Here is a 22,215-nt window from a genome sequence, read left to right as displayed (position 1 = left end):
CTCAATTTACATGCCACCAAAGTTTTGTTTTATGCCAAAAACAATCACAAAACACTTAACAAATTTTTTTATTTATTTTTAACAATGTATTAAGGCAATCATATATTATAACAACATAATAAAAAAAATCAATAACCAACATAACAATAATCAAATAACAAGAAATTATAACTATATTAATTAATGCAATTATAAAACATATTAATATATTAATATATTAATATAATTAATATATTAATACAATTTTTATATCAAACATTAGTTAATAATTAAATAAAATAATTAACAAATATATACAACAACTTAAAAAAAATTATAACAAATCACAATTAACAAATATTAATATATACAATGAATTTAAAAATATAAATAACAACAAAATACAATTATAATAATATATTAATATATTAATACAATTAATATATCAATATATTAATTATAATAACAAACATTAATAAATTACAACAAACATGAAGAAATTATGTATAACGAAATCAAAACAAATAAATACAATAACAAAATTAAGCTAAAAATACCAAACGCACAATAAAAAGTGGGATTTGGTGGACTCTTACATTTCAACTCAGGGAAGAATATGTTCCAGAAATAAATTTGGATGTTTTCAAATCCAAAATCCGCGAGCTCTTCAAATTAAACCAGATGAAGACGGTGACGTGGTCACCATGGCAGACTATGGGGATTTCTTAGGCGCTGCCCGTCAGGGTTCTTTACTGTTGCAGGCACAGATGAATGTTCATAGTGTGAATGTGGAGTAGGCCCATTTGGTTCATGGATGACTGTTCCTTTTTCAATCCAAGGAGATATCAAAATGGTTGGCACGCGAACTCCGAGCCGATCGAAGGTAAAGTAGTAAGGCTCAGGACCAATTATACCATCCGGATTGGGCACATGGGTAACTGGAGTCGGTACATGATCAAAGAATCCTCCATGCTCATCATAAGTGATGAGAAACATCATTTCATTCCACTAAGGATTGGCTCTTAGCGTTTCATACACTTCTTTCACAAATTTCTGTCCCTCGGCCACATCATGAGAAGGGTGATCGTCATTGGCAGGTAAAAGGTGGACATCAAAGTATCTTTGCTCAATCACAACATAGTTGGGCAGAATGCCCAGCTTGGCATGCAATTTGAATGAGGCCATATAATCATGAAACTTTAACACATGTTTCAGCCTTCTAAGGGACTTGAAAAATAGAGTTGCAGGGATGTTCTGATAATAAATACCAAACGATAGTCCTGCTTCTTCAAGAGAATCAAAAATGGTATCCTGTGGGAATCCTTTCATAAAAGCCTTCTTGACATTGTTGCACGCACCATGAGAAGTTGCAGAATGGACATAAAATCTATTGGGTTGTGTTGAAGTGGGCACAGAAGCAAACCACCTATCAAATAATGCAAATTCGGTGGCAAGGGTGGAATAGACAGGCAGATCCTCCGGCCTAAACCCCCTCATCACATGCGTTGACATGCCCTCACTCATGTTTTCCGCTTGTTGAGCAAATCCATTCATGGGGACTAGCCTTGTTGAGGTATCCTCTGACACAAAAATCTGCTCCCTTATGGCCTGAAAGCTATGGCCTGGATCAGGGTCAACATACTCTGAACCATCACTGAAGTTGATTATTGGGGAATCCTCATCCGTGGTGGACAAGGGATTGGATTCCTTGCCTGTAACACCATCTATCTCATCGTTCCAGGACTTCAGCCACCCCAACATATGATCAAATGAACTATTCTCCAACACAGAGTAAAGCGAAGGAGTCAAACCCATCGAGATGATGAAGCTGGGGAAGATGCTAAAATTTTCAAACTCCATTTCCTTTTATAATAAGGCACTGTGTTGCTTCGTATGGCAGGCTATGCACCAAGCAAGGGCAATCGCTGTGGATCCGCTGCTATAATCTAAACAACCCAATTATGCTTTGCGTCTCGACGTTTCATTGGCAACGAAGCTGTCGAATTCAGAGAGATCTTCAGCCCCCGCGGAGCAGAGTTCGATAACCTTGGTTTAAATATTTTGCAGGTTATAAAGGCCAAGGCCGGAGTAGTGGCTTGAATCTGAATCTGAATCTGAAACTAAGTGTTGTTGAATTGGTTGCACGTTTTTTTATTATCTAATTCGTTGCTGCAGGTTTTAGTATGGCCAGAAAATGCAATCAATTGCAAGCGAGAGACACTTTCAACTACAAATGATTTGCAAATTAACAATAAAACTGAAATTTTGTAGCTGGAACATTTTGGGGAGGAATTGGGTATGGAAAAAAAATTGGAATGGGAAAGCAGAAATATGTAATGTGGAGAAGTAAAAAAGCACAATGAATGTAAAGAAAAAAACCTTTTTTATTCACGCAGTTACCAAAATAGGGTCCCGAAGAACCACGATTTACTCTTAGACCCTTAGGAATTTAAGCAAATGATTTCTGGGTTATATAAATCATTCTATTATGGAAAAAAACCATGTCTTCGTGTGTCCAGACTTGCCCTAGTTGGATCACAAACTGCTTTTCAAAACTGACATTTTTAAGGGGTTGCATTTTGAAGATGATCTTTTTCTCATTCACAAAATTCTTTATTGTCGCATTGCAGATTAGTTCTCCAGCAAGAGTATTTTTATTTGAAATAAATCAATAGATTTTCTGATCTTCCTGATCGCACGAAGCGTAGGAAGAGAGCATATTAATCGCTTGATTTGTTTTTATTTATGTAGGGGGATTTTAAAAAGGACTGAATTTAAAACTAGCTAAATACTAAAACATCAGAAAACTCAAACTTGAACTCCTTTATGAAGATCTTGTTGTCACTAGGTTTCACAAGTTAGTTTCTCTAAAGAAAAATACTAGTACTGAATTAAATTCCTAATGCCTAATCCCTTAGCACCATCCCTGGCAACGACGCCAAAATGTTGGGCAATTTATTTGCTTAAATTGCTTTCATTAAATTTTCGACCAGGGAAACTCGTAAGCTTGTGATGATGCCAGCAAAGTATATGTAGGAGTAGGCAACTAACTCTATGTCTAGCTAAATTATTTACGATTCAATATAATATGCAAGGGAAGAGGCTCCTAATTAAGGAGGTCCTAGTTGTCCTTCCCTACAGTATCATAGAGAAATCATTGATTACATAAAACCAGAAACTTGAAATATAGACAAGAGAATGAACTTTAATTGTTGTTCAGGTTCAAATAGAGAGAAAGACTAACTTAGTCCCTTGATTGTCCCCTCATATACTAATCCAAACTAAACTAAGATTCATTCATAAGCATAAGAAATGAAATACTTGAAACGTAAAAGCAAAATAATGAATTTCAATTTTCATGCAAATCAAATGGAGAGAGAGCCTAACTTAGACCCTTGCTTATCCCCTCATATGCTGATAAGATTTAAAACTCATTCATCAATCACAAACAAATCCTCAAACATCTAAGCAATTAAATGAAATAAGATCTATTATGAAATAAAATGTTTCTTTCATCCTTTTAGAGTGAGCTCAATTCTCTTAAGAACAAAGTGACAAATTATTCCATTTACTACACTAAGACAACTTATATCTAAAACTATATAATGAAAATTTATGTAAAATGAAGCTTTATTCTATTCCATCATAAGTTGGATACATGCTCCAAGAGTCCTCCCCTTGGAATGGAGGAGGTACTCCTATTTATATAATGGGATGAGATAACAAACTCATAATGATGATCCACTAGTCTTTCTTTAGTTCCATACATTTCTCAACCATCTAGACACATAACCCCCTTTTGTCCTTTATCTTCTCCATGAGATCATGATCTTTTCCATGAGGCTTACCTTATCAAATTCGAATTTGATCCTTCAAGGCCACATAAAGGTGTCTTGGAAGCTTCCTTGGAACCTACACATGTCACAAAAACAACCCACTTTCCATATATAAAGTAAAATATATTATTTTCTAATATTTAATCAAGAATTTCTCTCAAAAATGTTTAAAAATAAACAATATTTGGAAAATATAAATGAGACCTATTAATGGTGAATAGTAGGGAAAATGGAGTGACAAGGTGGTGAATAGTGAGTGATATAATGGAAGCATAGGTGAAAAATGTATGGTAATGAGTGATATTTGTATGACAATTTTGGAGCCCAACAGAGGGTAGATGGAAATAGTTTCAACTTCTACTCATCATCTGTATAGTCATACGTTCGGCATATAACAACAAACTCAAATAGGAAAGAGTCCAGATCTTCTCTGGTCAGGCGATGGAAATGAGGAAGGGAAAAGGGGCTTATATTTTTCATCTTAGTGTCTCCATTGGTTTCCCTAACGGGGAAGGCACCCTCAACTCTCTCTCTATTCCCTCTGTCATTCCTATTTTCAGCCATTGGCTCGATAGGAATGGGTTCTTCTTCTTCCCCTATAGGTTCTTCAAATATGTTTGGTTTCTCACCTAAGGGTTCCTTGACCCAGGTGGATATTGGTGGCCACCTACCAAATCCACTTGGACCCCCACCATTGTTTCTCTCAACTTTTTCAGTTTCCTTAATTGTAGTACAACTTACTATTTTTAGTAGTTTTTTGGGTTCTGAACTTCCGGAGCCATTTTGAGGCCCTAAACGACATTTTTTGGGAAAACTGGGAGAAACATGGGTGTATGGACCGATGTTTCTCTTCCCAAAGTTGTAGTTCTCGGGTAGATATTTCTAATGAGATATTTTGCACGTCAAATGTAGATCATATGCCAAAGTTATGACCCCGGGAAGTTGATGTACCAATTTACCCAAATGGGGCCCCCAGTTTGGCGTTTCATCTTTTAGGATTAGGTTTGGATGTTTAGGGTTTTCCATTGTTTCTCAACAATAAATAGGCCTTCGAGCCTCATTGTAACACAATTTAGAGGCATGTAGCTGCCACATCTCTTCTCAAAGACAAGCTACCATCACCCTAGCCAGTTTATTTCCATTTCTGTTTGTGAGCATATTTCATTATTTTACATTAATGAAATGAAGTATTATTTTCGCTACATCTCTATGTTTATGCTTATCTCTGTAGTTTGTTGCATTCTATTTAAGTCCAGATCATTCCCGCAGTTCACAACAACCGAAGAAGAGGGAAGGTTGGTTGTTTGATGTAATGGGGGTATTTGGCAAAAATTTCTGTAACTTATCCCTATTCCCACGAGGTATGAAAGGAAATGTTTTTAGTCTGAAATGTTTTTGTCTGAATCTATCTTTTTGGGTTGCATATGGGTCTTTTCCTCAAATCATGATCCCAGAAGGAAGAAGTGAGGCCAAGACACCTACTGACTGCTTTGTGGTGCCTCTTTTGTCCCATCTATCCTGCTACTGAGGTAAGGCACAAATGGAAGAAAACTAATAAACAATTAATCAAATCTACACTACTTGCAATAAAATACTTTTAAAGATATTTTAACCATGAATCTATGAAACTAACCTAAGAATAAAGATATAAGAAGAGGATCCTTTTCTACTAGGGTTGGGCCCTAACCCAAGAGACTCAGCCTTATGAGTTAACTCAGTATCGAATCAAGAAAAATCTCATTCTTATTATGAAAACAGAAAATTACATCAAAAGTCTTCCACAAGTCTCGAGCTCGAAAATAACTAGTGTTTTTGCAATAAAAATTTGAATCCTAATGAGGCTCTAGGCCTCTCTACTTATACTACTAAATTCCCCAACAACTTCCTTAAATTTTGGGAGACTCGGATCCCAAACTTGTGATGAACTAACTCTTTGTCTATGACTTTCTCGGTTGCTTTGTAATATTCATGACTTGGTTGCTTGCACTACGATATGATGTGATTAATGGAGGAATATTCTACTGGAGGAGAGGTAAACCAGGACAATTTACCTCCTAAGATCTCTCTCCCTTGTCCCATTTGAGTTTCAAACCTTAGTTTCACCAAAATTCCTTGATTTTCTCTTCAAAACCTGCATTCAATGCATATTAGTCCACTAGGCGTAATATCTCACTTTGTAGTGTTAAAATTTAGAGACAAAGGGATCTCTGAATCTGTCTACAAAGTTAAAATTTAGATACCCCAATGTAACACTTTAATATAAAAATTGTAATTTTTCATCTCCAGAGTGGTGCAATTAAAAATGACTAGCATAAATGACTAATTCATATACTTGTTGTGCTTGTTATTTTGTCATATTTTTGTTCTTAAACTATAGTAGTCATTTGCATTAATCAATTTTAATTTTGTCACTTATTATCTAGTCATATATTTTATTCCTAGCCTAAATTAGTCATTTAAGCTATTTTATTTTAGTTGGGTCACTTATTACCTAGTAGTATATTTTATCCCTAGACTAAATTAGTTGTTTATGTTAGTCATTTTTAGTTGGGTCGCTTAAAATCGCTCAAATTTAGTAGTAATTCACTTGAAATAATTATGGTGACCAATGTTTTTAGTCCTGTAGTCACTAATATCTCATTTTGTACTAGTGTATGTTGGTTATTGGTTGTTATATGCATTATGGTTATATAGATTCCTATGATTCTATTGCTATTGTGGTTACATGCATCATAGATGCTATTGGTTCTATGCAGTCGTATGTACATGTGTCGTTTAGTTATGCATGGTAGTAACTTGTTGTTATATGCATTGTGGTCATATGCGTGATGATTATGGTAATTTCATTTAAGATTTTGATGTTATATATATCACACTAATCTGGATTGACCTATTCATATGGTTATGGTTATGCTATTAAGGAAATAATTGATATATTTGTGATATTGTGTCATACTAATTCAGAATGACTTGTGCAGATGCGATAGTCTCCCCTGAGATACATTGAGGTATGAGTTTGATTATTTCATCTATTTATCTAACCTGGCATGTTTACAAGTTGTTTGATTTTTTTATTAAGTGCATGATATGAGCATGTGTTTATAAGATTACATGAAGTAATGATTTTATTTTAAGAAGGATGTATTAGCATAATATTTGCTAAGACAGTCGATATGTATTTTACCGTAAGTGCATGCTAGTGTGACTAATGATTGTGAGTTGATTATGACATGGTTATTAGTCTTGGTAAAGGTTGATTTCAAATTAATAGACATGATGTTTTAATCTTTGGAACATGTGACTGACATGTGTGAACATTTGTAGGGAAACAAGCTTGGTATTAGTGTGACACATTGACAAGGTAACAATTGATTTGTTTATATAACTAACAACTTGGTGATGTGATAGTACATAATAAGATTCAATTGCAACAAGGAGAAATTTAAGGTAAAAGAAAGGAATTGGGTGAGGATTTCTTTGGCTATGTTTGGAAACCAAAATTCCAAATGAATGAGTGCTTTGCATGAATATAGGAAGTCTTCTTAACCTTGATTTTATCTGATATTATGTGGATATGTTCTAGATTCATGAACATGCATTTGATATGTATAAAAGTTGATTTCCAGTTATGGTTGTGTCGCACCTATTTTGTCGAAAGTCCAAGGAAGCAGTTGTGAATTATTTTTCAAATTTCATAATCATTAGCCAACACTTTGATGTATCATTAATAACCTAATTTCTACAAATTGTAATGTAAATGATGCTAGTACAACCACTTAATTTTGTAAAAACCTAAGTAAGCCTATGCCTTTGGCAAAAAATTCCATCCTAGGAGGTTTTTCAACCTCACTACATTATGTATGTTTGTAAATATGGATAATTGACAAAGCTTTTCCTCCAGCTTAAACCCCAAAGCTAGGGTGGAATTTAATGACAAAGTCTTAGGTGAGTCCTAGTGTTATATCGATTCCTTGTAAAAGTGGTTTTAGAATAATTTAAGCTACTTGGATAAATTATTTTAATACAAATCAGTTGGTCTACTAGTTCATATTGTGTTGCAGAATTGGGTAAATATTATGAGATTCTATGAAAGAATGGACATTCCCCTTTGAGGGTTGAATTTGTAATATCTAATGTAAAAAATATTTTAATGCATAGTCCCTCATGATTAGACACCATGGCTAAAGTATTTGAGGGTGGAAAAAGTAATGAATCCAATCTTGTGTTAATTAATTATTTTTTCTTGCAAAAAAAAAAATTCCTAAGCCACAAATGAATTAATTGAGAGTCAAAAATTTAATTTTAGAGAAATTAATTTCCCCAAGTGGAAAATGAAAATAAAATTTGTGGGTGAAAAAGAATTTAATTTTTGGAGGTCCCCCACCAAGGAAAAAATGGTTATTCTAAGAAAAATTAAGCCCTTGGACCTCTGTGGCTAAGTGAAAGTAAAATTTTTGAGGAAATTAATCCAAAAATATAATTTTTGGAATAAGAAAAAATGGGTTTTATGAGAAATTATAAAATTCCTCAGAAATAAACATTTTTTATGGAAAATATTAGAAGATGATCAAATATTTATCAATGGTTGAGATTATTTTGACAGGGATCAACTGAACTACCCAGTTTTTTCCACTTGGAGGATTTATCTATAAACTAGAATCCATTTTGCTTCTCTAGACACAATGATGATGACTCTGGTTCTAGACTGATGTAATATTGTAACGTTGTTGTTAAGCAATTTTTCTATTGGGAACATTTGAATATCATAGTAAAATACTTCTTGGTTCAGTTCATGGTGTCTTTCTCACATTGATCTGTGGTACATTTTACCTATGTGGTTTCCTATATTGTGCTAAATTTTATATAAGGTTGTTATTTCATTTTTCGGTGATAAGAGAATTCTATTTGTAGATTTTGGGTCTATCTTGAGTGATTTTATTCACAATATTTCTAACAAGTTTTCTTGAAGAAATATATAGAGATTTGCAGGCACACCATCCCTTGGTCTCCATGTTCACAAATTGTGGGAACATGCTGACCTTCTTTGGGCTCTGAGAAATCTATAATATTTTCCTACTTTGCTAAGGCTATGGTTAATATTCTATCTTTCGAAATACATTTAGACATTGTCATTAAAAAAATAATATTTTAAGAGCAATGTATATTTGTATATTTGTATATTTGTACATAATTTTGTAAAATATTTTTTTCTAATATATGTTTTCTAACCCTTGTTTTGCAATTGTTGCGGTTTTGGGTTTACTTTTATTTTATTTTAGTATATATTTATTTTTTTGGAAAATTTTTATTTCTCTTATGTAGATGAGCTTCAATCTAGATCTGAAGATTTGGAAGGGTTTCAAGGGTTTCTAGCCTGAGAATATTTTCATCAGGGCTTTTAGAGGTGGATTGAGGCCTAGGAAGGCAAGATCCACTAGTTATTTCTCCTCCAAATTCAACGTTGGAGCCCAAGGAGAAGCCTTCATCCTACAAGGAATTCTCATTGGCAATTTTTGGCAATTTGGGAAGTCCAAAGTAAAATTTACTTTTTTGAGGAGTTTGAAATTTTTTTGGGGCCTTCTAGGCTTGTTAATTGCCTCCATTACCCTAGTCGCATCCCTTTTTCTCTCTCTATTTTAGCCACGGGCCTCAATTAGCCTTGGATTCCTTGTCGTGGTCCCTTGGAATCTTACCCTCTACCCTTACAGAGATACGCAAGCCTCTAAGGGCCTCAATTTGATTATTTTATCCCTACCATGGGCTTGGGAGACATCCTAACCACATTTAGCTCCCTCCATTCCTCCTCTTCTGCCGTCACTTCCTTTATCTCCCCTCTATCAAACCTTGTCTCTTTTGTTTCCCTCCTTTAGATGGTTGTAAGCCATTTAGGGTTATTCCCCTTTTTTCGTGGGCCTCTGACTCCTCAATAGCCTTCTCTCCCTTATCCACAACCTCTAGCAGGATTGTTGTGCCCTCCATTGACCTTAATTTCTCCATCGCTTCCATTCTATCCCTTTATCCCCACAACACTAGCCTTCCTTCGTATAATGTGGCCCTAATCTAGCCTGTGTTGCCTCATTAAGTCATCACATTAGGTTCTCTCTAAATTTTTACCTCTAAAACTTGTTGTTTGTATAAATATTGCGCTAATATTTGTGGTTGTAGGAGCTTACATCATTGAGGAAGAGTTCGAAAAGTAAATTGGTCATTTATTTGGCCTAAAGGCCTATTGGTTTTCTCCATATAGCCCTCTCATTTATTTGTATTTTACTACAAAAATATGACCATTTCATAACGGTGGTGAAAAACTCACCTAAGGGGCATAAAAATCATTCATAAGTTTCCTATCATACTCATAAATTAATTGCATCTAGTAAGCACTCCTTATTTGGCTCTTTTTCGTGAAATTCTGATGATTGTGATGAGCATAATAAAGTGTGATATGTAAATGTGATTTCTAACTTGTTTTTCTTGTTTCCATTTGCATCATCACTAAAGTATCTTTCTTCACTTTCATTTTGCACTCATAACATGACATCTATTGCATCACAAAGTGCTCTAAATTGAATTCACTTAATGTTATCATAGAAGTATGGTTATTCCTCATTAGATGTGATTGGAACATAGGATAATAATTGCTCATTATGGAAGGAATTTTTTACATGGTCTATATTGTTTACATTAAGTTTCTTCAGTAATTTGATAATTGGTGAAGTATCTAATTGCTAATAAGAACACTAACGCTTTGGTTTCTTGTGAGTTTAATAATATTCTAAGATTAAATTTTTCACTTAATAAGCTCACTCACATAAGAAAAAAAATATAAAATACCATATCTTGTTGAATGTTTAGTATTCCTCAAATTTATACTAGCATCTCTTAGCATGTTGGGTGTGGAGCCTGATTATCTTTTGTATTCAAAGGTTTCAACCGGATGTATACCCCAGGAAGGTTGTACACTCCTCCACGCAGGGATGGTGCAGGGTGATTAATCCCCCCTGGCTGGGGGGTCCGAGGGCCAACGGTCCCCCGAAGCTAAAAATAGATGTAAAATTGCCTTGTTTATGTCATGTTAGGGTCCCACCCTAACCCCCTTATTTATGTCATGGGATCACGTCATAGTCAAGAGTCAATAAAGCCCATATTAATAATTGTAAGTGGTTAACCCACAATTAATGACGGGACCACAGTTAGTTGCAAATGGGCGGAAGTATTAGTTAGATGGTAAATGGGCGGTAGTATTAGATAGATGGTATTAATAAAATCCACGATATTGGCTCGTGGTATTGCATGTATGAGTCATATATAAAGGATAGAGACTCCCTGCGAGGAGTATTGTGTCTTGTTTTGTAATCGAGCTCTGCTCTATTGGAGGTTGCCCCCTCGAAGAGGCCTGTGAACATTTCTCTCTGGATAATAAAATCATTGCTATTCTGTGCTCTGGGTATATTTTCTTCACATATTTTGTGTTCTCGGTATCTTTTCTTCGCAAATTCTATGTTTGGGTATCGCTTTGCAGGTTAAGAGCATAACAAGTGGTATCAGAGCCCTTTCCAGGGCTCGGTGGGATCTCCAAATCTTAGCAAAAAAAATTTTTAGGCTAGAGACGTGTTCCGGCGTCTTTAAACCACGGGATCTGTCGTTAAGCGCATAAACCTGCGGATTTGGGGAGGCATGCACGCAGGAAATACAAGAGGTGGTCACGTCTGTTGGACTCCCTTGTAACCCCTGTGGGTACCCCTTCGAGTAGTAGCGCATTAGACAGAACCGCGCACGGACTGTCTTCTACGTACCCTCTAGGTATATAGGAAGCCCCCTAGCTCCCTTGAAACCTCGCCATAGATAAACCTTCGGCCGTCTTGTTGCTACAGTACACCGAGAACAGCACTCGGAGAGATTACTCGCCCGTACGATAGGGTAGTCGGGTTGTACGGCTAAGGGTACGGTCGATCCTCCTTAGTTAGAGCCCTGAAACATTGGGCCGAGTACTTCTGTCAGACCCTTATGTATATTGCGATCTGTAGCACCTGACACTCCCCAAGACCTTAGTTCCCTTTCGCTCGAGGGATCACACATCTTCTATTCCAGATCAGCAGCAGCAGTTGTTCCACCATTCAGATCTCTCAGATCCACCAGATCTGATATTCCAGATCAGCAGCAGCAGTGTTCCACCATTCAGATCTCCCAGATCCACCAGATCTGATATTCCAGATCAGCAGCAACAGTTGTTCCACCATTCAGATCTCTCAGATCCACCAGATCTGATATTCCAGATCAGCAGCAGCAGTTGTTCCACCAGCCAGATCTCCCAGATTAGCCAGATCGGAGTAGTTGAAAAGGGTTCCTGTACCTGGATATAATTTTCGCAGGACTTTTGGTGGCATTGACATTTTGAGGATTTGGCGACTGCAGTATTGATCAGAAAGGAGTAAAACTCCGTTAGGAGTTTTCAAAAAAAAAAAAAAAAAAGTCTGAGATCTTCCCGGGCGCTTATTGGTGACCTAGCCCATCAGAATCAGGACGACGAGCTGAGCAAGGTGGTACCATTCAATTCTTGGCAAAAAAAAAATTCGGCGGTCCCAAATTTTAGTCAGACGGGTGTATGGTAGAAACTCACGCTCAAGCAATGGCCAATGAAAGGACTCAAGCAATGACCAATGAAAGGATAGAAAAAATAGAAGAAGAGGTGCACTCCCTCCACTCTGTGGTGGAAAGGGTCGAAAAGCATCTTAAAGGATTAGAGTGCCTACTACATGACAAGGGCAAGGAGCCAGCCCACGAGGAGGAGTATAAGGATCATGAATACCATGAGGGAGAGTCTAGCCACTCCCCTCACGTCTGGCACACCCATCCACCACCCACTCAGAGACCTCCCAAGTTGGATATGCATAAATTTGACGGTTCTCACACGTCCGCATGGCTAGCACAAATGGAGCAGTATTTTCAATTGAATCATATCACAGATGAGGGGACTAAGCTTATGGTGGGCACCATGTACTTGGACAGTGAGCAATGGCAATGGAAGGAATGGTATCAGCGTTGCAATGGACAATTTAAGAGTTGGAGCCAATTTACCAAAGCTCTTCGAAATCGCTTTGAACAGGAAGACTCTTTTTTGGGGAGTCTCACTAAGCTCCCACAGACGGGTACAATGGATGAATATATTACCGCTTTTGAAGCCTTAGCCTTCCACACTAAGGGTCTCACATATGAATTCTACATGGAATGCTTTATCAACGGTCTTAAAGAAGCCATCAAAGCTCAGGTTCTACTCCACCACCCACCCACATGGAATGAGGCTTGCCCGGTAGCCCCCAAGGTGGAAAGGGCATTAGCAGCTCAATCCAGCCACCCCAACTTTACCGCTAAAGGTCGTCCCTCACAGGCTCCCAATATGACCCAAACACTTAAGGTTCAAAAGGTGTCACCTGCAGAAATGACCGAAAGAAGGAAGCAAGGACTATGTTACTACTTGTTATAGACAATTTTGTGCCTTGCAGCATCAGGCATGAATTGTCAATAATCCAAGGGATCCAAAGTCCCTAAACATGATGTTCCTACCCGTAGAGGAACAAGGTCAGCAAACCAACAGCTCTCAGATCAGTTCTCCACCTGAAAACACTCAAAAACAAGCAATCCTGAAATCAAAGCAGGTGCTCCACTAGGCTTCTGCGCTGAAACTCAACTCCTCCATGGTGTACCTGCGTTGCAAAGCAAGTGGAACAAAGGCCACCTGCGCTGAGCGAGATGGGACAAGTGGCACACTGAGTCATTGCTCCAAAAATGACACTTGGATCAGGGATTTCGCCTTGTGATGAGTCAGAGGCTCTGTTTCTCCAAGTGGACTCAAGAACTGAAGATCAACTGAAGAGAGAGAGGACGCCAGGCAGCTACACATCAGTTGCAAGCTGACTCATCCTTTCTCAATTCATCTATATATTGAGCTCTCTCCTATGAGCTCAGGAGGCTGGAATTTTGTGCAAAGTAATGATATGCTGTTGGTTTCACTATAGAGCTATTGGGTGATTGCTTGAGGGAGGTGAAGAGGAGAAATTCTTTCTGCTGGGAGGTGTTGCTGGATTGGTGCCTTCAATGGTTGTAACTCTCTCAGAACTTTACTTCTTCATTAATAAAAGCTATTGAGGTTCTTCTATATGCACTTGTTTCACTGATGTATTGTGATAATTGTATATTTGATTTATGCTAATCCGTGAATCAGTTATGATTGCATGCTTCTTGTAGTTTCCTTCTTTGTTATTTTGCAGGATCTCATTGTAGCTGGGCCAGCAAAAGAGCAAGGAGCTGGGAGCAAGCAGCGAAGAGAAGAGTTTGGATTCGACATTAAGCGCAAGGCAACGGCTAGTGCATTTCCTCATTCTCTCTTGCTTTCGTAAAGAAGTAAACCTTAAGTAGTTTTCTTTACAGTTGTTGATGAGGTACTATCACCCTTAGAGTGGGATAGGGTCATCCGAATCGGATACTTTTCCCTACAACAAACTGGCGACTCTGCTGGGGATCGTATCTGTTTGATTGTATGTAGTATTTTGCTATTCATTTCCTGAACAAAAGAGTACCAAATCGAAAAGCTTTTGACTATATCAAAAGCGAAGTAGAGGGCAGCTACTCTAGCTCATTTCTGAGCATGTTCATGATTTGAAGAGCTGATCTACAGGGATCCTTGTAAGCTCTTAGTGATAGCTTTTCACCTTCCTTGTCATCCCTTAGTGTGTGCTTGACTGATTGCTTCTGATTTGAGCAAAAACTGTGCATTTTTGAGAAAATTGTGACCCGGAAACTGTGAAAACACAACTTTCATTTTCCAAAGCAGGTAGTACACAGGCTACCTGCTTTGCAACGCAGGTCCCGAAGGGGCTACTTGCGCTGAGAGCCAGACTGGCTGTGCAGCACCTGCGTTGGCCCAATTTTGCCTTATGCAGTTGGGGTTTCCTCCCTTTTTCTTGCCTGTTTTCACTTAGATTTTGCTGCTAGTTGTCAGTCTTGTGCCTATTCTGAAACCAACCTTACTTGCCATCATTCCGCCTCTGTTATATAACGAAATTGTACTTGTTCTTTTGTATTTCTTACTTCATTTACAATTTCCCATTACGAAAGTGAACTAGTCTTGCTTTGGCCTCTTAGATCTGAACCTGTGTTAGGCATTTTGCTGGTCTAAAGAGTTAGCTTGTTTGCTGTCCATAGCTGATTAGTCTTTTTACTTTCGTCATTATGGTTTGATTTCATGTATCTCCAGTGATTAAACAAGTAAACCTTAAGGTGTCTTTTGATTTTGGACAAGCTTGTTTACTTTCGCTTTAAATCTAAATCAAAGTTATATAACAACTTTCTTTTTGTAATACATCAACATTAAGAAAGGGAAAAGAAAATACATGCATTGTGCATTTTGCATTTGACTGTTTGCATGACAATTTAGGAAAAAATTACATTAGTGTGTGCTCTATGATCTGTGTGAAAAGATTTGCCTTTCTTCTCCTCAGTAGTTAAGATTTTCAAAGTTGAAAGATTGAAAAGTTTGCTTCTCATCTTAGACTGCATTCAGGAATTTGTTACATACATCTCGTGGTGATCCTTAAAGGCAAACTGCTAAACAAGATCAACATTAAAATAAATTCAATTTACATAACAACGCTTTGTAACATAACGCAAACACATAGAGGTCTAGGTAGAGACGTGTTCCGGCGTCGTTAAACATAGTGACTGTCGATCTCTACGAAGGTGGGTGATTCCTCCTGAGAGTCGGTGGCACTAATACGGACTTGTGCTCCCACGTACCGTCGCGTATATATTGGGAGACCCCTACAGGAACAAATCCTTTATCCATAGGAAGCCGTGTCGGCCGCCCTACTAATCGCGATGCAGTGAACACAGCATTCACGAAGATCGACCACACATACCGTAAAACGTATTCTGTGGTTTCGCGAAAAGTTTGGCACACCCTCTGCCTAGAACTCCAGAGAAGTTTCTTTTGGCCTTTTTCAAACTCTATAACTGAAAAAGTCCATCCGATCATTTGTCACTTCGGGCTCGTTAAAACATCGAAGGAGACTAGAGTCATCTTTAGCTTTTTCTCGACTCTTAAAACATGAAAAAGCAAAGTTGTGTCTAAAGCGTCGTTAATGAAATTTATTTTAATCGGAACGTAATCACCTGTTATTCCCACGTTGATCTTTCAGTTGAAAAGTATGGAGCCCACCAACCAAGGAAGTCACCTTGGTGGAAGTCCCAATCCCTTCTCCTCTTGGGGAGATGTTGATGCGCCTCATATGGCCACATTGTCACTTCCAGGATTGACAATTGGCCTACCTGTATGGCTCTTTTCAACTAATGTAGTTCAGATCGCCACTAATCCTGAGCAGTCGAATCAACAGTCAGACTAGTCTAGAGCTACCCACCAGCCTTCCACTTCTTACAATTCTTCCTCTGATCCTTCATCTTCACAAGGTAGAGCCGGCAAAAGTCAGCCTCCCATGGAGAAGGAGGAAAAGAAGAAGAGAGAAAAGAAGCAGAAGGGGCCTATGGCGAAGGCGACTGGGGGCAAGCAAAAGACATCTGACAAAAATCCACACACTGCACCGACCGGGCCTAAATCGCCATGTGTCATTTGCAAAGGGACCCACTTCCACCGTGACTGTCCTTGTATTCCCCGGATACTAAGGGACTGGTCCCCCAGGTTGCACAATCTGGTAGCATCAACCTCTAGTAGTCATGTTGATTGCAGTCCGTCAACTAGCGAGAGTGAACGACGAAGAGGGAGACCAAGATCACCCTGTATGCTGTGTGAAGGCGATCACGCCATCCACCGTTGTCCATTATTAGATGAGGCAAAGAGAGTTTTGGAAGATCGTCCGGTTTCACCGTTACAACTTCCTCCTGGATACCAAAAACTCGTGCCTAATCCCTCGATAGTTGAAAATCCAGCTGGCCCGCTCAAGTGGTCAGCTGAAGAGTCGGTCATTGAGAATGAACCTACTGAATCCAGACCAGACGAAAGTCTAAAGGTCGAAACGGCAGTTGACCCGGTTCTTCCTTCAGAGGTTTCATCCTCAAATGACACCGTCATTGAAGACCCATCTTCAAATGACACCCTCACGGAAGAGGATAAGGATGACACCGTCCATATTCTTTTCATCAACACAGACTCTGATGAGCATCAGGGCAATGCGCCCATTCCTTTATCGCAGGAAGGAACATCGTCAGGGTCGTATCCGGCCGTGTATTCGGTCCCACCACCAAGCAACCTGGTTGTATCCTTTGATTGGAATCAACTAGGCAGACCCCGGTTACCAGCCAGTATCCCATTCAGAATCATCGTCCAAATCTACAGAATGGTGATGGCTGGAACTATCATTGATGAAGGGGCATCTGTGAGTATCCTTTCCTCTATTGCTTGGAAAGCACTGGGTTCCCCGGCGCTTTTACCTGAGATAAGAAATCTATCAGGTTTTGATAAAGGAACCAGTCACCCGTTAGGGATTCTCCCCATTGTTCCTTTTACATTGAGGGGGAAGATAGTTCATATGAACGTCATGGTCGTCTAGGGACCCTTGGTGTATAACTTACTCCTTGGACGAGACTATATATATTGCATGGAGGTGATAGTGTCCTCACTCTTTAGAGTTATGTGTTTTCCGCACGAAGGAAGAATGGTCAAGCTCGTAGACCAACTTTCATTTCCAGGATCACGCATCGCAAATAGTCAAATACCATCCCTTAACGGTTTATTCACTCAAGGAATGCCTCCACCCCCGGTTCTACTTCCCGATGAATGCGAGTGATTCGGAAGAAAGAACTGGGACCCAGGGGGCATGCACCCTGGCCTGCCTTGGGCAGAGGAAACCTTGGGTATAAAGTTAATTTCCGCAGAAGAATGGAACTAGTCCGTACCCCGTCCGAAGAAAGGAAGAGAGGGTTGTTCTAGGATAAAGTTCTTTTGTCAAAGTTATGTGAGTGAAATAATCAACTCCCTTTGTCTAAAAAAGTAGGCTCTCCTAAGAGAGGAGATCCATTTGTGGCAGCAAGTAGCCACCATCTTTGAAGGCAAGCCTCACCCATTAAAACATATGTTTTGAGGGATAAGTAGGGGCAGCCTCCAAAGAAAGAGATGAAATTGCTGCAACAAGTAGTCACCATCCTTAGCAACCTAATGATAGACATCGCCGAAAAGAGAGTTTAGTTTGCGACAGCGAACAAAACCATTTTTCGGATAATAAGTAAGAGGAAGAACCTAGAAATTATACTTTATACCTGGGGGCATGCGAACCTTTTGGAGTGCAAGCACGGGACGACTATTTATTTTTTTAATTTTTAGGTCCTCCCTTTAAACCTGTAGGTCTAACCCATTAAACTCGTAGGATTAGCCGTTTCCAGCTTGCACAAAGAAAGGGTGTGGGGCAAAAGTTAAAACTTGCCAAATTGGAGTATCTAGTGAGGTATAGCTCCTTAAATATGAATACCTCACCTGAGGCGTTCCTTGTATTATGACTGGTATAATTGAGCAAGGTTTGGTCGCATTCAAGCTCGTTAAAAAATGAACTGCCCCTTAAGGTTTAGGGGGCATATGCCTCGTCTGCAGTATTATGCTGGGGGCATCCATCATCGAGCAGTTTTAGCAATGTTCATGCTCGTTAAAAAATAAACATAAGTTGTGAGCAATCTTCCCCTAGAGTTCAAGCTCACCCAGAAAAAATGAACCAGTAAATAACCTTGGTAAATGTAACCTTTGAATGCCATATTAAAGCCCTTGGTCGTGTTCTTGCAGTCTCACCTCCATCCGTTCATTTGGCCAATCGTTCATCTCCATATGTTTGTTTACCCATTTTGAGGAACAACTGCGAAGAGTGATTTCACTTAGCCATCCTTGTGACACTACCGTAATTGGAAAATTCCAGCCTGTACCTGGAATCTGCTGCTATCCCTGTTTATCACTCGTTCCTCAAAAGACGAGTCTTCTTTGAGCTCTTTTCACTGACTCGTAAAATATGAAAAGTTTGCCGAGTTTTGGCCTTCCAGCTCGTTAAAAGGACCGGAAGAGCTATCCCTCCTCTAGATTTTAATCTTTTTGGACCTGAAGGATTATTGCACAAAAAGATCGAGCGCTTATTTTGTTCGGCTCGTTAAAGAAATCAAAAATTCATCCCTTCTGTATTGTTTTATACTTTTTCGGACTTAAGGGATTAGATGACGAAAAAGGAATTTTGGAGTTGACTTTATGTACCTTTTCAGACTCTCTAAAAATGAAAAGGACCGAGTTATCCTTGTCGTTAGACTCGTTAAATTCATTAAATAGCGACAAACTTGTCTTTAGACGAGAATGAGTTTCCCTATCGCTAGGCTCGTTAAAACATAGCGATGGGCTTGCCCGAAGGGCAGGTTATAGAACAAGCATATGTTATCCTCCTCAAGCTTGATAAAAATAAAGAGGTACTGGTCAGCAATGACTGGGGAAAAATTGGGAGAACCTCATAGCTTTAATGGTAGTAAGTCGCTCTTGAACATGACACTTTGTCCTCCGTATCACACCGGGTTGGGTTGTCTCATTCACCGGTCTCATCACCATGGTCCTCGCCACACCATCCACATTTGGGGTAATGCTACCAATCCATCACATAAGTGTCGTTATATGTTCAAGAGATGTTGTTCTGCAAAGAGTCAACCGTGTCCCATCCACTGCCATACATTGTCCTTCATCCATTTCATGACCGCCACCCTGAATCATACATCACAGTTTGTTTTCACCTCGTCACAATCACTAGCTCCGTTCCGTGTCACTGATGTGGGATTCATTAAGGCCCTCCTTTGACGGATCGCTCCTTGTCGACATCAGCTCATTATCCAAGGAGTTGATCTAGGAACAACCCCTTCAGTACTTTGAAGCTTGCATGCCTCAATGGCAAGTTTCTCACTTCCGGCGACAGGTATACATCAATTACCTTCGGCCAGAAGATTTTGCATGGTGGTCGACGCCAAGTCCTTTATTCCCACCATGTGAATTGTACTGCCGTACCTTGAGGGTCATCATCCTTATCAGTGACTCCTCTCGCGCTTGTTAACGGTTTACATCATTGACCGGTAATCAAGCGATGTCTTTCCATGTTCGACTTCAAGAAATTCTCACATGGATGGACTTGTACATCGAGTGAAGATCGGAAGAGATTGAAGACCCCGGATCTAGTTTCATCCATCCGGGCTGCGATATATATTCAGGATATAAAGACATTTGATATGTACATCATTGCAGCAGATGATCATCCTTCTCAAAGGATGATAATTTCAGCAGAGAATTATCAGTCTACCATCAGACGATCGTCTGTTCTATGTACCAAAATGTATTTATAAAGCTGAGCATGGGAATGCCCGCCTCAGCTAGATCATGAAAAAGTATGAAAAATAATGTATTGTATTGTATCTTATTACAGGACACTTCTCAGCAGATTGAATGAACTTCGGATCCTCCTAATAAAGCATTTCACCCGATAAACGACCTCATACTTTAGGGGGCATCTGTTATAGACAATTTTGTGCCTTGCAGCATCAGGCATGAATTGTCAATAATCCAAGGGATCCAAAGTCCCTAAACATGATGTTCCTACCCCTAGAGGAACAAGGTCAGCAAACCAACAGCTCTCAGATCAGTTCTCCACCTGAAAACACTCAAAAACAAGCAATCCTGAAATCAAAGCAGGTGCTCCACTAGGCTTCTGCGCTGAAACTCAACTCCTCCATGGTGTACCTGCGTTGCAAAGCAAGTGGAACAAAGGCCACCTGCGCTGAGCGAGATGGGACAAGTGGCACACTAAGTCATTGCTCCAAAAATGACACTTGGATCAGGGATTTCGCCTTGTGATGAGTCAGAGGCTCTGTTTCTCCAAGTGGAAGCAAAGTTCTCCAAGTGGACTCAAGAACTGAAGATCAACTGAAGAGAGAGAGGACACCAGGCAGCTACACATCAGTTGCAAGCTGACTCATCCTTTCTCAATTCATCTATATATTGAGCTCTCTCCTATGAGCTCAGGAGGCTGGAATTTTGTGCAAAGTAATGATATGCTGTTGGTTTCACTATAGAGCTATTGGGTGATTGCTTGAGGGAGGTGAAGAGGAGAAATTCTTTCTGCTGGGAGGTGTTGCTGGATTGGGGCCTTCAATGGTTGTAACTCTCTCAGAACTTTACTTCTTCATTAATAAAAGCTATTGAGGTTCTTCTATATGCACTTGTTTCACTGATGTATTGTGATAATCCGTGAATCAGTTATGATTGCATGCTTCTTGTAGTTTCCTTCTTTGTTATTTTGCAGGATCTCATTGTAGCTGGGCCAGCAAAAGAGCAAGGAGCTGGGAGCAAGCAGCGAAGAGAAGAGTTTGGATTCGACATTAAGCGCAAGGCAACGGTTAGTGCATTTCCTCATTCTCTCTTGCTTTCGTAAAGAAGTAAACCTTAAGTAGTTTTCTTTACAGTTGTTGCTGAGGTACTATCACCCTTAGAGTGGGATAGGGTCATCCGAATCGGATACTTTTCCCTACAACACTACTGTGATGAAAAATATTCCCCGGGTCATAAATGCAAAGAGCACAAGTTTTTTCAAATAGATTCCACTGACTACAGCTCCACCAAGGAAGATCCACCACTTGGGGAACCAGAGGTGACCGAAGAAGATAACCAACAGGAGATGGTATCTGATGAACCCATGATTTCGCTACATGCATTGGCAGGAATTTCTTCACCTCAAACTCTCAAAATCAGGGGTTTTCTTAAACATCGGCCAGTAATAGTTTTGATTGATAGTGGAAGTACCCATAATTTCATCCACCAAAAGATCGTTGAAGCAGCACATTGTTATGTCGGAGCAGTTTCTAACTTCCAAGTCCAGATTGCAGATGGAGGCACAATGAAATGTGAAGGTCGCTGTGAAAATGTCAAACTTCAAATGGGGGATTATCAATTGAAAACCCACATGTTTGCAATACACATGGGGGGTTGCGACATTGTCCTAGGTGCGGAATGGCTCCGCACTCTTGGGCCAATCACAATGGATTTCCAGGAGTTATATATGAGTTTTAAGCAGAACGACTACACACATACCCTCCGTGGGCTACAAGCGGGAGCCCCTTCTATCATAAGCTCGCATCGTATGGAAAAATTGTTAAAAAAGGGCCATCATGGAGTAGTAGCTCAATTTAATGCCATCCAGGTAGTAGAAACCATGTCTTCGCCAATTCATCCTGAGATGCAACAGATTTTGAATAAACATCAGATGGTCTTTGACAAACCTCATGAATTTCCACCCTCGCGAGGAGAACATGATCATAGCATCACATTGGTCCCAGGGGCCCAACCCCAAATGTGCGGGGATACAGACATCCGTTCACCCAAAAGAATGAAATAGAA

At 39.3% G+C, this 22,215-nt stretch overlaps 1 pseudogene; it reads right to left on the bottom strand.

The window, feature by feature from the left end:
• Positions 1 to 678: 678 nt before the first annotated feature.
• On the bottom strand, positions 679 to 1,794 carry LOC149213015 (non-specific phospholipase C1 pseudogene; annotated as a pseudogene).
• Positions 1,795 to 22,215: the final 20,421 nt, after the last annotated feature.

This window comes from Pinus tabuliformis, chromosome 1_1, assembly GCF_031772625.1.
Source record: "Pinus tabuliformis cultivar Carrire ecotype Pingquan chromosome 1_1, CPIR1, whole genome shotgun sequence".
NCBI lineage: Eukaryota > Viridiplantae > Streptophyta > Pinopsida > Pinales > Pinaceae > Pinus > Pinus tabuliformis.
Note: the sequence above shows the minus strand (reverse complement) of the source record. Positions and strands in the feature narration are given on the sequence as shown.